Source organism: Myodes glareolus, chromosome 3, assembly GCF_982192425.1.
Source record: "Myodes glareolus chromosome 3, mMyoGla1.1, whole genome shotgun sequence".
In the NCBI taxonomy this organism is placed as follows: Eukaryota; Metazoa; Chordata; class Mammalia; order Rodentia; family Cricetidae; genus Myodes; species Myodes glareolus.
The window spans coordinates 84076497-84094246 of NC_142028.1; the positions used below are offsets into that span (position 1 = coordinate 84076497).

The window sequence follows — 17750 nt, forward strand, 5'->3', positions numbered from 1 at the left end:
AATATTACATTAAGTAGCTTGCAGTTTGATTACTTTTGTGTGGGTGTGTGTGGTGTGTGTACGCATGCGCGCACGCACACACTTGAGTGTGCTAGGCAAACACTCTAGGCAAACACTCTACCCCTAAGCCTCCTCCCTCGCCCTCTTTCTGTTTTCTGGCAGGATTTCATTACATCTCCCAGGCTGGCTTGAAATTCACTCTGGAGCCCACGCAGCATTCACATCTGCAGTCTTCTTGCCTCTGCCTCCTAAGCAGCGCAGTCTGGTCTGTCAGTGTGACCACTTCCATGTCGTTTCTCCGTAGGCTTTCCAAACTTGGAGCATCTTTCAGTTGGTTCAAGATGAGGGAAATCCCACACTGTACACAAATAGAAATCATTTTGAGACTGGCATCTTATTTTCATTTCGTGTTGTGATAAATGTTCAGACGCAGGGAGAATGGGGTTATCTCTGTTCAGCCTGCTCTCTTCCTCTTCTGCAGTCCAGGACCCCAACCCAGGGGATGGTGCTGTTCGCTTGGAGGCTGGGTTCCCCACAGTGGCTGACATGATCGAGATGACCCCTATAGTCATTCTCAAGTTAGGCTGTGGGAGAAGGGCCGCTTGTTGGTTCCCTGCCGCCCGGCTAGCTAAACCCTGAAATAATCACACAGAAACTGGTTATTAATTAAATCACCACTTGGCCCATTAGTTTTAGCTTCTTATTGGCTAACTCTTATATTAATTTAAGCCATTTCTATTAATCTGTATATCACCATGTGGCTGCGGCTTACCAGGTAAAGTTCCCAGCATCTGTCTCCAGCGGCTCCATGGCTTCTCTCTGACTTCATCCTTCTTTCTCTCAGCATTCAGCTTAGTTTTCTCCGCCTAGCTAAGTTCTGCCCTGCTATAGGCTCAAAGCTGTTTCTTTATTTATTAATGACAATCACAACATACAGAGGGAAATCCCGCAACACTAGGCCATCCCTCACTGTGAATCTCTTCTCCAGGGATTCTCGACTGTGCCAAGTGGGCAGCTGAAACTGGCCATCACAGCTGGAAACTGAGGAGAGGGCTCAGTGTGCGAAGTGCTCACCATGTATGCATGAAGACCCAGGTTTAGATCCCATGCACCCGTGTAAAGCATCAGATGTGATGACGTGTGCTTAGAAACCCCATGTTGGGGAAGTGGAAACAGGAGGATTGCTGGGGTATGCTGGCCAGCCAGTCTAACCAAAATAGCAAGTCCAGGTTCATTGGCAGTCCTATCTCTAAAAAAAAAAAGGTTGAAAGCTGGGTGGTGGCATACACCTTTAATCCCAGCACTCGGGAGGCAGAGGCAGGTGCATCTGAATTCAAGGTCAGTCTGGTCTACACAGTGATTTTCAGATTAGCCAGGGCTACACAGTGAAACCCTGTCTCAAAAAACAAAACAAAACAAAACAGAGGTTGAAAGTAGCAGAGGAAGACACCCAACACACAAGCACTTGCACACACGTGTGTTTGCATAGGAACTTACACACATACGCAAGTAAGTAATTTTGGGGACGACAAAAATAAATTATGAAAGGTATGTCATTGGTTATAATAACGTGTTACACTAGATTACTGAAGGAAATGTGGACTTTCACTTAGACTGTGCCACCAAAAGCTACCTAACCTACTCACTGTGTGAGTGTGTGTGCAAGGACTACTATGAGAGTAGTTGTGTTTACAGAGGGAAAAATATCAACTGGTAGCAAGACCCGATGTATACTATGGCTGCTATAATTCAGTAACACACAGTTTCTCAGAAAGTGCAGTTAGCAGCATAGAAGAACAATCCCCTAGGTTTTTAGTTGTGATGGGTATCTATCACAGAAAAGGCAGATTAAAATAAGCCGGTTCTGGTAGCACAGCCCTGTAATCCCAGCTACACTGGAGGCTGAAGCAGAAAGCCTGCATACTCAAGGCCTTGCTGGCTACAGGGTGAGCACCAAGTCAGCCTGGGCACCTAAGAGAGATTAAAAGTATACAAAAAGCTGGAGACAGCTCGACGGTAGGATACTGAGTCTGTCCCCGGTGCTGGGGAAAGAGTCATTATTAGCACATATATTTCAGGAGCTGGAGAGATGGCACAGTGGCTAAGAGCCCTGGCTGCTCTTCCAGAGGACCCAGGTTCAATTCCCAGCACCCACATGGCAGCTCACAACTGTCTGTAACTCCAGTCCCAGGGGAGCTGATGCCCTCACACAGACATCCATGCAGGCAGAACACCAATGCATATAAAATAAAAATAAATAAAAATCATTTACAAAAGCAAACACGTATTTCACATATTCACCAGGGATGAGACAAGCCCAGACACCGAGGCTTCCCTTTACATCTTCAACAAAGAATTACTAACTTTTAGAGAACATTTAGGAATCTGAATCTTTTAGGAGAGGCAGCCAGTACAGAACGGCCACAGGTCCATCCGTCACCATCTCTAGGCCGGCAGGTGTAAACGCCTCTCTCGGTACTGCCTCCCTCCGGTGGAAGGAGAAGCAAGGTCTTTTGTCTTAGTTAATTCATACTTTGCCTTTCACAGACAGAGGAGGCGGAGACCATGCCTAGATTTTCTGCTCGGTTACATTTAGTGCAACAATCCTTCATATTTTGGGGATGTCATATTCTAATTTGCCACGCAGGTAAAACGTTGATGGGAAACTTAAATTGTTCCCAAGGAACACATCTTCATAATCTGAGTTCCTGTTGTCTTTAAACTCTGTTCTTCATTGCCAGCTGCCCAGGTCCTGTCTCAACAGACATCGCAAAGCACCAATTAAAACCGAGTAACTAGAACGTCATGAGCTCAATATGAAAACCCCGGACCCAAACCAGAAAGCCGTCCCGTTGGCCACCTTCACAACAGCTAGAACTACACCATACAGTTCTTCTTAAATGACAAGCCGGCAGACACACACCACACACATACACATAACAGCGATGAGCACCCCCCTCCACTACCTAAAGAACAATCACGGAACCCCACAACTCACAAGTGTTGCCCTAATGTCTTGCAAACCATAGATTTTAGAGCTACCTCTCAAATCATATTGCTGGTAGAGATGTCCTTTAGTAATAAATATTGACCAAATAAGCTTCATGCAAACACTTTCTTAGAGAACACCAGACACTGTGTACACTGTGTTCTTGCAAAGTTGAGTGTGTGTAATTAATCTTCACTAGGTGTATTGTTCGTTACCGAGAACTTGCACACAGACTTGCCCACTAGCCCCCTAGGAAACGCTACTGTGCCTTACCAACAGACTGGGAGCCTCCTTAGCATGTACAACAGAAGCACTAACTCGCAAAAAACATTCTGTGTTTCCCACTTTTCCTCCCAGGTTCTTTGCTGTCCAAACAGCACAGACAAATTGAGATGCCTTTTTGGGTGTGGATCTGGCATGGTGACCCTATGGATGCTGGCACATACTCTGTCCACCGAGCTGCAAACCCAGCCTACATGACTAACTTCTTTCAACCATGAGTTTACTATTGTAAAGTTAAAACATTAACATAAAGTCTGTATTCTAATGCAAACTCGTAACAACCATGTAACATTGTGGTAAGCAGAATAAAATATCAGGTTGGAGTTTATTCCTTATTCACATTTCCAAACATCTCTAATTCAAACACTTGTTGATTTTACAATTTTCTCTTCCAGAGCTGTGAAGATTACAAAGAACCAGAAGTGTCTGGTAACTTCAATACATCTAATAAATCTCGACCATGAGATCTCCAAGACCTCTATCAAATTAATAGTACTACATTAAAAATAAAGGCTTCCTTCCAAGTCACCCGAACCATTCTTTAATATTAAACAAAAAAAAATTGTTGACATTTTTATTTAAGATGTCGGTGGTATGCCCGCCGCCTTTGGACGTCCGACTGCTGAAAGCTGTGGCCCACAGAGGAGTCTCTGGAGAGCAGAGGCTTTGCTTTACATATTTATTCCCAGAGCTCGCCTCTCTTCTCCTTTGTGCTTTCCAGATTGATCCAATTTGGGAGCTTCCTGGAGGGTGCTGGGTTCTAATCAGCACCATCAGGAAGAGTCGGAACAAAGCGAGATGAGAAAATGCAGAGCCCCTGGTGCCCCTGGAGCAGCGAGTGCAACCTGCTAGCCTAGCGGACAAAGACACTCCAGCCATCCGCAATCTTTCCCTAGGCAGATGCGAACAAGAAACAGTGGGCGCGTCCTTCATCTACTCCACAGGTACAGCTTCTGAGAGGACGCGGTACCGGAACCGCACTTTGTTCCAGTCCCCGGCACTAGAGCTGACCTCCACACCTCGTTTGTGACTGACCCCTGGGTAAGCTACAGAAACGACGGCGGCAGCGGAGAGATGCATCCCAGACGCTAGGTTTCCTACCCTTGCTTTCCTCTTAAGGTTCCTCACCCCTCCCTTTTATGAGCAGGTTAAAGGTTTATTCCCTCCCTTTAAAGCTAGTGGGTCAAAGCTCCCAAAATACAACTCAGTGCCCAAAATGAAACACTTGTACCTCTTGGACAGCCAAAAAGAAGCCAATATTTATTTCTCTATCATTATTATTATTTTTTACATTTTTGGGAGAATTTCATACATGAATACTGTATGTATATCATTTCTACCCCCTCTCTCCCTGCTTTTTCTCCTCCTGCGTCCCCCATACTCTTTCCCAAGAGTACTGGCAACTGCCTACAAACACATTACTAGTGGAGGCGTGGGCAGACAGTCCCCCACTTAACGGAAATCCAGAATGGCGTGGCAGCAGGAGTCCACACATCCACCCCTACTTCCGCTTCTTCAGAAACCTGGGCACTTGAGCAACTGCAGAGCGAGGCAGCTTGAAATATATACACAATGACTGAGTAGATGGGTCACTGCAGGGCTCTTGGGGTGCCGTTCCAGAGGATGAAGGTCTTTCCACGGGCCCGCCAGCCAGAAGTGACCAGGTACAGGGCTCAGAGGCCAGGCACGGGTGGAGGCAGCCTGGCCTAGGCCAGTCCTGCCCTTGTCGATGCAAAGCACGTCGTGAAGACCCTGCAAAAGCCAAACTTGAAGTCTAGAGACATTGTCCACCTGTAGACAACCCACATCAACTGTCTGACCAGGCCTGTCCCTGCCCCTGGGCTTGGTCACTCTGTGAGGGTGCACAGTGCCTTCCCGAGGAAGCCCTGAACTACTAGCCCTCAGGAGCCTGCCGCAGCAGGGTGGGGTGGGGTTTTGCAGTGAGTGTATCAGGTTTACATTGGCCAGCCTCATCCTGCTCTTTCCCTCAGGACCGCCTCCTTCCTGTCAGGCCGGCCTCTGTCCCTTCACAAGCCCTCTTTGTCCTTCCTTGACCAGTATTAGCTGGGTCTTAGATCTCACCATGGGCAATCAGTAGGGCTGTCTGTACCCAAAGAGGATTTGGTCCAGCTGGCTGCCTAATCCTCTATGAAGACGGTAATAAAATAAACCAACAAATACAAACATGAGTAGACGCAGGAATAGGCGAGCAAATAGAGGAGGAAGTGAATGACTGGGTGAAGCGACTCCATCCACAGCCTTCCTGAGGGGTTGTTTCGGAAGCTTCAATCAACGCTGCCCCTTAGAGTAATGTCATCTCTATAGCAACAGTGTTCTATCAACAGAAGGGTCAGAGAGCTGGGAACGAGGCCTTGGCAGCCCAGGGCTGTGCTTCTAGGTCTCTTCCTATCTGTGGGGAGGGTGTAGGACACGCGGAAGGTGTACAGGAGGGTGTACCCCCTCTGTTGGGATGTGCGGGACTGCTAGCTGGTATCACCCACTGGATATGTTCACTGACTGGCGTCCCTGTCACATAGAAGTAGGAAAGCCGTCCTCTCTCGTGGGGCTTCCAATCTCACCGGCCTAGACCATTAAGAGCTCAGGAAGTCGGGAGAACATAGCATGGACCGTTCATTCCTTCATTCGCTGTGCCAGGCCCTGCGCAAAGAACCAGGCACATTCCTGCTTACATCCTAGCAAGAGTGACTGGCTATGATCCTGAGCATTGAACCCAGGGCCTTCCCAGTGTTAGGCAAGACGCTTCAGCTGAGCTGTATCCTCAGCCCTAAATAAGAATGGTCCCCCTGCAAATGTTAATATTATAGTGACATAGCAATCTGATTCATGTTCTAGATGAACAACGGGGGGTAACGAGCTCCGTCTGATGACGCCAGCACACTTCCAAAGAGGTGACAGTGTGGCTAGTGGCCCTGGAGTTTGAGGCGTCGGTCACATTAGGAAGAAGGAAAAGTAACTTTAGGTGAAGGGAAATGTATGTGCACCGCCTGCTGATTGCTGGCGAGTTGTTCCAGGAACTGCCAACAGGAAAGAATTGAGTCCGGAAAGATAAGAGGGGGTCGAATTCAGGAGGGACTTTAGTGCCTTCTTCAGGATTTGGACATTTTTCTCCTATTGGTGAACACAACCACCTACTTCAGAATCACCTGGAAAGTTTATTAAAAACCCCAGGTTACAGCCATGTTGGGTAGCGTACACCTTTAATCCCGGCACTCAGGAGGCAGAGGCAGGCAGATCTCTTGAGTTTGAGGCTAGCCTGGTCTACATCATGAGTTCCAGGCTAGCCAGGATTACACAGCGAGGCCCTGTCTCAAAAAGCTAAAAAAAAAAAAAAAGTTAAATAAAAAATATAAAACCTCAGAGCATACTACACACCTCTGACTGAGAATTTCTGGAGGGCAGATCTGAGATGTCAATGCCCTTTCCGGTGGATTCGTCATTAAACGTCAGAGTTTGGAAACTGGGGTCTATGTCGGAACGCCAAGGAGATGAGGGAGTCTCTGAAGGCTCTGGGAGGAGGAACTCACTGATCAGCTAAGGTTTTACTGAGAGGTGTAAAGATGGAAAGCAGAGTGGTTTGTGTGTGTGCTCGGCACCAGCGCTGACAAGTGACAAGCCTGTAGGCAGGGAGTGCTTTTGTTGTCTCGTCCACATGACATTCCCTCTGAACCATTCACACGCTGTGTTCCTGTCTGTTTCCGGCTGTTTCTGAGGTGGGGTAGTGTATAGCAAATGGAAGTTCATTTGACCAGGTTTCTGGAAGCCCACGAGCCTGATTCTGCCATCTGACAAGGTCCTGCTTCCCGTGTCCCCACAGCAGAAGACAGGGAACAAAGAACAGAAACAGCTTTAGGGGAGGGGGCGGATTTACTTGTGCAGCGTTTGCCACATAGCGTGACCCCACCTGCAGTCACAACCTTAACTCGCATGACCTGTCACACTCTGCTCTTACAGACACGAGAGACCAGTTAAGTAGGTCTCTCCTCCCAACAAAGCTAGACTGTCTTTCTTTTTTTCCCCCCTTGGGTTTTTCGAGACAGGGTTTTTCTGCGTAGCCTGGAGCTCACCCTATAGACCAGGCTGGCCTTGAACTGTGTAGATTTGCCTGCCTCTGTCTCCCACGTTGTGAGACTAAGGTGTGCACCATCATACCTGTACATTGGTACTGGGGTCTATTTTTACTTATTTTCCTTTTCATATGTGTTTTTGTTAAAAATTTCTTATTTTTATGCACATGTATGTACAGGCACACATGCATACATGAGAGGGGGAGAGAGGGAGAGGGAGAAGGAGAGAGAGGTGCCTGGGAGCATGGGCCATGATGCATAGGAGTAGTGTGTAGGTCTCAGAGATCAAATCAGGTCATCAGCTCTTGGCAGCAAACACATCTACTCGCTGAGCCATCTTTCTGGGAGCAAATGTGTACGGTTTAAGACTAAGAATTCTGCGGGCTTTGTTCCAACACCAATGTATTAGTTGCTTTTCTCATTTTCTGGACAAAAATATCTGACAGAAACAACTTAGGGGAAGAAGGATATTTTTGGACTCACGGTTTGAGAAGGATGCTGTCCGCCATGGCAGGGAGACAAGGCGGTAGGAGCGTGAGGTGACCGGTCACATTGCATCTATAGTCAGGAAGCAGAGAGAAATGAAGGCTGCTGGCTACAGTTATCTTAGATTTTTGCAGTATTTTATGTGTGCGGGTGTTTTTGCCTGAGTGTATGTCTGTGCACGGCATGCATGCAGTATCCTCTGTGGCCAGAAGAGGGCAGCAATCCTTCGGAACTGAAGCTATCAGGTCCTCCAGCAGAGCAGTCAGTGCTCTTGACCGCTGAACCAGCTCTCCAGTCACGTGATGTTTACTTCCGTCATCTTGACAGTCTAGATCAGGGTGGCCTCTGGGTATGTCTGGGGGTGTCTTGATCACATTAATTTGTGCGGGAAGACTCACCCACTGTGGGCGGCACTATTCCCTGCGTTTGAGTCCTGCACTGTACAAGAGTGGAGAAAGGGAGCGCAGCAAGCGCCCAAACTTTTGTTCTCCCTATTTCAAACTGGATTTAACCAGCCTGCTTCAGGTTCCTGCTATCTTGAGTTCCCTGCAACGATGCACTGCAACTTGGAGTTGTAAGCCAAATAAACCATTTTTCCCTTATAGTTACCTTTGTTGGAGTGTTTTTATCACTGTAACAGAAACTAAACTAACACAGCTGATTTCATTTTTTTTTTTCCAGACAGGGCTGCTCTGTGTGTACCTCTGACTGTCCTGGAACTCGCTCTGTAGACCAGGCTGTCCTTGAACTCAGAGATCTGCCTGCCTCTGGAGTGCTGGGAATAAAAACTTGGGCCACCACTGCCTAGCTGGGTTACTAGATTTTTAAAATGGAGATTGTGTGTGTGCGTGTGTGCATGCGTGTGTGTGTGTGTGTGTGTGTGTGTGTTGCTGTTTTTTCTTTTGGGTGGGATTATGCTGCAAAGTTTGGTGCTTCTCTTCTCTGAGAATGAATGAACTTCAATCCATTCTTGTCACAAGCCAAACAAACTGTCCACCTGTGGCTCCTCATATCTGTCGTTTCTGTGTGCAGATGCCATCTGGGAGGTGCCAGCCAACCCACGCTAGGCCTGCACACACTGCTGTGTGCCCCACCCTGGATCAGCAGACGTCTCAGGAGGTGAGAATCTTTTTTTTTTTCGGTTTTGGGTTTTTGGTTTTCAAAGACAGGGTTTCTCTGTGTAGCCATGACTGTGTTAGAACTCAGCTGGCCGCAAACTCACAGAGATCTGCCTCAGCCTTCCAAGCACTGCTGACTTTAGGAAGAATCTTGAAGATGTTTATTATTATTGCCTTCTTTTCTGAAAGAAGCATGCGTGCTCCATCAATGTTGTATTTGCAGTGGCTTCATTCTACCCCCACCCCTTTTTTATTCATCCTGAGACTACAGACCAAGGGATATGTCACCAACATTCAGGGGGTCCTCTGTCCATGAAACCTCAGTGGAAACTCAAAGTAACACCCAGAAATGTGTTTCCTGGTGATTTCAAGGCCAGTTTAGTGGGCAATGAAGATGCTAGGAACGGATCTAAAAACTCTGACCCCAGCCAGGCGGTGGTGGCACACACCTTTAATCCCAGCACTCAGGAGGCAGAGGCAGGTGGATCTCTGTGAGTTCGAGGCCAGCCTGGTCTACAAGAGCTAGTTCCAGGACAGGCTCCAAAGCTTCAGAGAAACCCTACCTCAACTCTCCCCGCAACAAAACAAAACAAAACAGAACAAAACAAAAACAAAAAAACCAAAAAAACCTCTTACCCTAACTTCACATCCAATGTTTTATTTTTTAATATTTATTTATTTATTTATTTATTATGTATACAATATTCTTTCTGCATGTACACCTGCAGGCCAGAAGAGGGCACCAGACCTCATTACAGATGGTCGTGAGCCACCACCATGTGGTTGCTGGGAATTGAACTCAGGACCTTTGTAAGAGCAGGCAGTGCTCTTAACTGCTGAGCCATCTCTCCAGCCCACATCCAATGTTTTAAAATACTGTTTAAGATTTATCTTTATGTATGAACGTGTTTTTCCTGCATGCATATATGTGTGCCACAGATATGGTTATGGATGCCCAAACGTGTGTCCTCTGACTAGTTCCCAACAGGTGAGCTGCCTCTCCAGCCTCGTGACACTCAGTGTGTTAATCCTATTTGACACTAATTACTTGGGGTTAGTATGGGCCCTCTAGGTTAAAGGCTTTTCCCTAAGTTTGCTAAGACTGTACCCATTTCAGCCACCAGTCACTAGGGCCAGGCCTCTTAATACTTCTGGCCTGCTGATTATGTCAGGGCTTTTCACGATCCCCTTCTCACTTGGGATTAAGGCCAGATATAATGACAGATGCTCCTGTCATCGTATCCCTCAAAACGCCAGCGTTCTGGGCTGGGGAGATGTCTCCATGGTCAAGAGTATATTCTGCTCTTGCAGAGAACCTGAGTTTGGTTTCTGGTACCCATGCCAGGTGGCTTAGAGCCATCTTATAGTTCCAGCTATAGAGAGAATCTGCTGCCTCCCCCGTGGGCATCTGCACTCACATGTGTGTAGCCACACGCGTGCATGCAATGAAAAATAAAGTAAATCTTTGAAAAACAGGGGGCTTTAGAGACCCTGTTCCAGGAGCCAGGAAGGTGGTCAGATATGTATCATCTCAGAATGCCACAGCCAGACACTATGATATAGTAGAAAAAGTCACACAGCTTTGGACAGAAATTGAGTCCCACATTTTTGTTTTTCTATCTGTGTGGCCGTAGACATGTTATTTAGCTTCTTTCTGGGTTTGTTTATCTTTTTCTTCTTTAGACCTGTAATTTGTGTTCACAACCGCTACCTTTTAGAGCTGTTACAAAGAGGGAGTGTGTGCAGACATGCAAGACAAGTCTCTTCAAGCATGGAGCTCAGCGCCCCGCGCGTTAGCAAGCACTCTGCGAGCTTTGGCTTGGCTGCCTCTGCTCAACCTTCCTCAACCTCCTTCCGGAGGAAGCCTGTGTTCCTGTGTTGCTCCAGGCTCAGCTCTTCCGCTAGAGTGGGTAGTCCAGTTAGCTAAATTCCTAGTGACTGACAGTTTGGGGCAGGAACTGAGGAATTCATACTGGTGGAGGTGTAAACTTCTTTGACAATGCCCCAGGATGTGTCAAGGCATAAGACAAGTGGGCCAGCGATGGCTTCCTCGTGACTGCTGCCTGGAAACAGAGGACAGGGCAGACAGCGGGGCATCCTCTTGTTCCTCAACAAGAACCTTCCACCCCGATGCTTTGTTCAGCTGGGGTCCAGCAACCGTTATCCACTCTCCAGTTTACTCCAAATGTGCCCAGGGTCCCCCAAACCCTCTTGGTCCAGGCAAATCGGGACAGTTGGACATCATATGTTTGGGGGTCTGTGCCCTGGGTTTCTGACTACGGGCAGCTTGCTTCTGTAAATGCCCCCCTCCCCCCACCCGGTCCCATTGCAGCAGCCAGGATAGCTCAGTTGGGAGAGCATGAGTCCGAAGAAGCCCATTTCTAGCTCAGCTGGGAGTGTGGGGCCGAAGAAATCCATTTCTAGGTCTGAACCCTGGGTGGTTTGCCTTCTAGCATCGGCAAAGATTATCTAACTGTCTTAAACCTGGTTTTCTTCATTTGTGAAAACACATCGTATTCCTCCCTGAATTTGTAACGAACTTTATTTTTATTAGATTAAAAATGTGCACACGATGCCAGCAGTGTTGCAGGATGTCAGTGAGCATCCGTTGTTTCTCCCAGACTTCCCTTGGGGTACTGTGTCTCTAAACACCCTGGAACTTCAGTTCGGTGAAGGAAGGCGGCTCTTGGGCAGTAGGGAGCGCTGTCGCCGTCGTTTTGGGGAAGGAAGGCGGCTCTTAGGCAGTAGGGGACGCTGTCGCCACCAGTCCGTTCCTCTTACCCACTTCCCTGCATCCCACACTGCTCTTCACACCAAAGCTATAAGCCAATAAGCGTTAGTCAGCCCTGATGAAAGACGGCAAACCCTAAGCCCGCATCTCTGGCTTATCTAATGTGTCCCATATACCCCCCAGGATGTTAACTGTATCTGGGCCATTCTCTGTCCTGGACACTTCATTTATAATCCTTCTCACTCTAGGGGGTTCCTAAGGTACTAGGGGTCCCAATGTTTATTCTTGGAATTATTCAGCCCCATTCAACTAATTACTCTGATGAACTGTATACATCTCTACCCCCATTTGCTTAACGAGGTTGGAAACAATGATAGGCATTCATCTTGGATTTATTTGTAACGGCTCAGACAGATTGAGAATTACAGAGTTTCTTAAACTGTGTCTTAGAATAAATATTTCTGATTTAACCAGTGAGTTAAAGAGGAAAAAGCAACAACCCCCTCCCCCACTGATCAACTAAGTTGGGGCATGTTTAGAGAAAAGGGTGAGGGAGGTCATAGCTGCTATGTGCTCTGAGGAAAACTGTTCCTAGCACATCTTCCCGCCCGTCTGTGGAAGGGATTGTGAAGAGAAACTTGAGTGTTCCTGGTGGGAGTCACTGTCTACCTGCAACAGGTTCAGGGGAAAAGAGCACATTAGTCAACTAATTTTGAAATTAAATTTCCAGAGTTCTTAAGGGTGTCAAATGTCCCAGAGACTCCATTTATCAAACAGCGTGGACAGAATGACCTCACGCCTCCCGGTGGGGCTCCTGAGCCAGTCCGATGGGTTGTGTGTCACAGGCACGCTAGAAGTCGGCATATAATGATAGCCTTATATCTTTTTTTGGTGTACATAGTTTTTACTGATCTTTTATACTTAATAAAATAAATATGAAAATACTCCAGTAAATAGCATCATTGTGGATGAGGTTTCAAAACGCAAATGAGTTTTATTAGACTCTCACAGTTGGCATATTCTAATAGGTAAATAGTTCTCGTTTGAGGGCATGAGACAGTGTATTGATCCCATTTAAAAGGCCTGGGGGCTGGGGAGGTGGCACAGCCAGGAAAGAGCCTGCCATGTAAGCATGAGGACCTGAGTTCAAATCCCAGAACCCATGTGCCAGCAGTCTCTGTAGGAAAGCAGACACAGGAGGATCCCTGGAGCTTTCTGTCCGGCCTCCAGCCGGTCTAGTGGATGCGTGGGCTCCCGGTTCAGTGAGACTGACTCTAAAATAATATGGAGACGGATAAAGATAGGCACCCAAGGTCAATCTCTACTCTCTATATGCATGTGCACACATACACATGTAGACAAAAAAAAATAAACCCTAAATAGCCAAGACAGAGGTCTGCACCAGGGTGACCCAGCCACGTGATGGAGGCATGTGTGACAGTGCTCTGTGCCATACCAAAGTGACCCAGTCACAGATCGGAGGGGTGTGTAGAAAAGACAGAAATCCGAACCGGGGTGACCCAGCCACGTGATGGAGGCGTGGGTGGCAGTGCTGTGCTCCACACCAGGTGACCCAGCCATGGGACAGAGGGGTGTGTGGCGGTGCTCTGTGCCATACCAAGGTGGCCCAGCCACGGGATGGAGGGGTGTGTGGCTATGCTGTGCTCCACACCAGGGTGACCCAGCCACGGGACGGAGGTGTGTGTGGCTATGCTGTGCTCCACACCAGGGTGGCCCAGCCACGTGATGGAGGCGTGGGTGGCAGTGCTGTGCTCCACACCAAGGTGACCCAGCCATGGGACGGAGGTGTGTGTGGCAGTGCTGTGCTTCACATAAAGGTTTTGGAACAATTTGGATCTGAATTGCTGTTGAAATCTGGTCCTTGGTGGGCAGAGGACTGAACAGACACACAGAAACAGCTCTGCTCAGTGGAAGAATGCAGGAGACACATGTAATTTCAGATTCTCTGGCAGCCACACTAAAACAGTGAAGAGCCACAATAAAAGGTGACTTAACGATTTCAATATGTATTCTATGCAAAATTTTGGAGCTATCTGCATTCTCTCTTTTCGTACAGTGTCTTTGAAATCTGGTATGTATTTTATACTTTCAGCACATCTCAATTTAAACTACGAGTCCATACAGGGCTCATCGGTCCCAAGGGGGGATAGGGACACAGAATGGCAACTTGGCAGAATCCTGATGGCCCCTGGAAAACCAGTGTGGCCTTTGCAGTCCTGGGACTGGAGGTGAGAGCAATGACTTCATCCTCACCTCCCTTCCCTCGCCCCCCTTCTATGATACCATGTAAGGGATGCTGACCCCACACCAGGTGCCAGATACCATGTGGGCATTCCAAAGGCATTATCTCTGCCGTGTAAGAACCACAGACCTCAGCTCATAGTTCAAGTCAATGAAATGAGTAAATGGGACGATATAGAACAGACTTGGAGGTGACTCACACCGCTCCTGTAAACCTTGGGGAGGATTGTCTTAGCGATTACTCCAGTACTCATTGTCAATGGACAAGACAGAGGAGGAGGAGCTTCCCATAAAGATATAGTATATGATGTACACGGAATCATCCATGCAAAGAGACAAGCATTCATTAACATTAATGTCACCGTGGAATAAATGTGGAGCAGTGTAGGATTTGTATACACTACGCAAGACTATGACTGCGGCTCAGAGAAGTTAAGTGACTTGGCCTAGGCAGCACAGCTCACGCCTACCGATGGGGTCTCGTCTCATGCCATTGTCTTTAACATTTCTCTGTTTGTTCTCTTTTACAACCTAGAGTTAACTCTGTGACATAAAAGGAAACGGACTCTTGAGAGGTAAATTCTTTTCAAAACTTTAAAAATTATATTGTTACTGTTTTTGTTTGTGTGTGTGCAAGCTTGGGTGAGTGTGTGAATATGCATGACAGCGAGGGGCTGTGCCACAGCTCACTGGTGGAGGCCAGATAACCCCGTGGAGCAATTTTCTCCTCCCACCTTTACATGGGTTCTGGGGACCAAAGGCAAGCTGTCTTGAGAGAAAAGTTCTTTTTTCCGAGATTTATCTTATTTATAAAATTATGGGTATGTGTGTATCTGTGTGTGGGTATATGATACGTAGGTGCAGGTGTTCACAGAGGCCAGAAGATGTTGCATGTCCCGCTGCTGGAGTTCCAGGCAGCTGGGAGTGAACTCAAGTGCTCTCCTACGAGAGCGGTGTGTGCTCTTAACTTCTGGGCCATCTCTTCAGACATGTGTGTGTTTGCAGGTGTGTGATATGTATGTGTTTACAGGCATGTGTACATTTATATGTGCATGCAGGTGTGTGATATATGTGTGTACACGTATGTTTTTGCAGGTGTATGTTCATATGTGTGTTTGCAGGTATGTACACATGTGTGTGTGCTGACAGGTGTGTGTACATGTGTGTGTGTGCATGCAGGTGTGTGATATGTGTGTGTGCATATGTGTGCTTGCAGGTGTGTGTACAGTGTGTGCCTGCAAGTGTGTGCACATGTGTGTGTCCTGACAGGTGTGTGTACATGTGTGTGTGATGACAGGTATACATGTGTGTACGTGTGTGTGTGTGTGCATATGCTTGCAGAAGCCAGAGGGTGTCCTTGGATGTGTTTCCTTGATCACTCTGAGCCTTTACTTTTTAAGACAATGTCTTTCAGTGAACTTGAAGATCATAGATTTGTCTAGAGTTGGCTGGCCACTGAGCTTCCGAGATCTATTTTCTCTGCCTCCTGAACCCTGGGGTTACAGGCATATGCTAGTTTGTCTGGTCTTTTACATAGGTTGTGGGGATCCAAACTCAGGTCCCTTGTGCTTGTGTGATCGGCATTTATGGACTGAGCCAGACCTCCAGCCCAGGAAGGTTGAATTTAATCGTTTTGGCTTTTTTACTCTTTGGATTCTGTTTTACTAGAGAACAGCCACCTGCATGTACTGGCTGTCGTGTTAAACCACTGTGACACTGTCACAGAGAACAGTGACATTAAGGATTATATTCTTTCCAATCAGCAATGCATGGGCAAGGGATTCATTTCTTTCAGAAAAAAAAAGTTCTTGAAGTTTATAGAAATTCAGTAGTAATGTCAAAAATGCTGGCTGATCTGGGCCTATGGCAAAGCCTGTAATTCTATCCACTCAGAAGCTAAAGCAGGAGGATTGCAAATTCCAGGCCAACTTAGTAAGACTGTTTGAGAATGAAAAGTAAAAGTGGAGACTTGGCTCAGCTGACAAAGTGCCCACAGCCCAAGCCGGAGCCCCTGGGTCTAGATCCCCAGCACCCATGTAACAAAGCTGGGTGTGATGCCTATAACCAGAGCGCTGAAAGGGTGACGCAGGATCCCGGGGCTGCCAGCCAGCCAATCTGCCAACTAGCGACTCCACGGTCAGTGAGAGACTCTGAGAAGTTATTGAGGAAGACACACACACACACACACACACACACACACACACACACACACACAGAGAGAGAGAGAGAGAGAGAGAGAGAGAAATATAATAAAAAGAAGTAGAATGTTTACTTATAAATATGAGGTACTTGGTTCTATCCCCCCAAAAGACAAAGTACTTGGTTCTATAACAATCATCTATAACTCCAGCTCTAGGGCATTCAACGCCCTCTTTGGCCTCTGCAGGCACCACACACACACACACACACACACACACACACACATACACACACACACACACACACACACGACATACACGTAGGAAAAACACTTAAATATGAGTTCACGCAATCAGCAATGCATGCTATGTGCATGTATACAAACATTTGTTTGTCAAATTAGCAAATGAAGGCCAAACAGAAATCAGTGCTGCTGGGCCTCACATAGCTGTCAATCATACCCTCTACTGCTAGGACAGGACACTGCTGACCGGCTCCACAGATGGCTCTGTTCTCACCTTGACGCACATGACCCCTGGCACGGCCTTCTGTGTGTCTGACTGCACATCGGGCTTCCTCTCCCCTTTGCCTTCTGTTACTGCTGCGTCAGGTGATTCAGACCTCAGGCAGTGTCAGCTGATTCATCTGTACCCTGTTTCCTGGTTCGCTGGGGAGGTTCTTTCCCGCATAGCGTTGGGTCAGGGCCACGGCTGGTCCCAGGTGTAACAATCACAATAAACCCCACCCTATCATTTTAGACCTGAAATACACATACAGGGTCTAATTGTGTGGTTTGCTGGAAGAATAGCCAGGTTATAAGTTTGGCCTGGAGCCACCATGTCATTCTTCTTCTTGGTCTTAGATAGTGAACCCCTTAGCTCCCCACAAAGACTCCTCCCACCACCTGCTGTGGGTCTACCTTACCTCACCAGTCCCCAGCCTCACTGAACCACAGCTGCTTGTGGGCTTCAAATGCCCCGGTGTATGTAGAGGTTTCTCTCCAGCCCACCAGTTCCCAAATAAACACTCAGAGGCTTAAATTAATTATAAAAGTTTGACCGATGGCTCAGGCTTATTACTAACTAGCTCTTACAACTTATATTAACTCATTTTTATTGTTCTATATTTTACCAGGAGGCTCATGGCTTGCTACCTCACATCTTGCTTCTCTGGTGGCTGCTGGCATCTCCCAGACTCCACCTTCTTTCTCCCTGTGGCTATGTTTAGATTTCCTGCCTATCCTGCCTGTCCTGCCATAGGCCAAAGCAGCTTCTTTATTAACCAATGGTAAATAAAACATATTCACAGCATACAGAAGAGCATCCCACATCACACAGGACATACCTCTCCTGCTCTGTGCTTGACTATTTCCAGTACCCTCTAAACATCCGTTGAGAAATCAGCCCCATAGGGAGATCTTTCCGGTTGCTCTGCGGCATTCTGAGTCATTCCCAAACCTTCATCACACTGGAATTATTTTAATGTCTGGATCGGCAGCTAGAATGCATTTCTAAAAAAGCAAGGAGGCTACCCTCATACTTAAATGCTTTATTCTTAGCTCACAGTTGGCACTCACTAAGTATTGGTTGTATGTAGTAGCAATGCATTGCATCCTGGGACATTTCCCTGGGACACTATCCTTCCATCATTCCACCTGC

At 47.2% G+C, this 17750-nt stretch overlaps 1 long non-coding RNA gene across 1 annotated transcript; it reads right to left on the reverse strand.

Moving 5' to 3' along the window:
• Positions 1-4505: 4505 nt before the first annotated feature.
• On the reverse strand, positions 4506-5560 carry LOC125412695 (uncharacterized). The gene is made up of 2 exons (XR_007235651.3): positions 5354-5560; positions 4506-5023 (listed from the first exon to the last, which is right to left on the reverse strand). It is a non-coding gene; the product is annotated as an uncharacterized LOC125412695 (long non-coding RNA).
• Positions 5561-17750: the final 12190 nt, after the last annotated feature.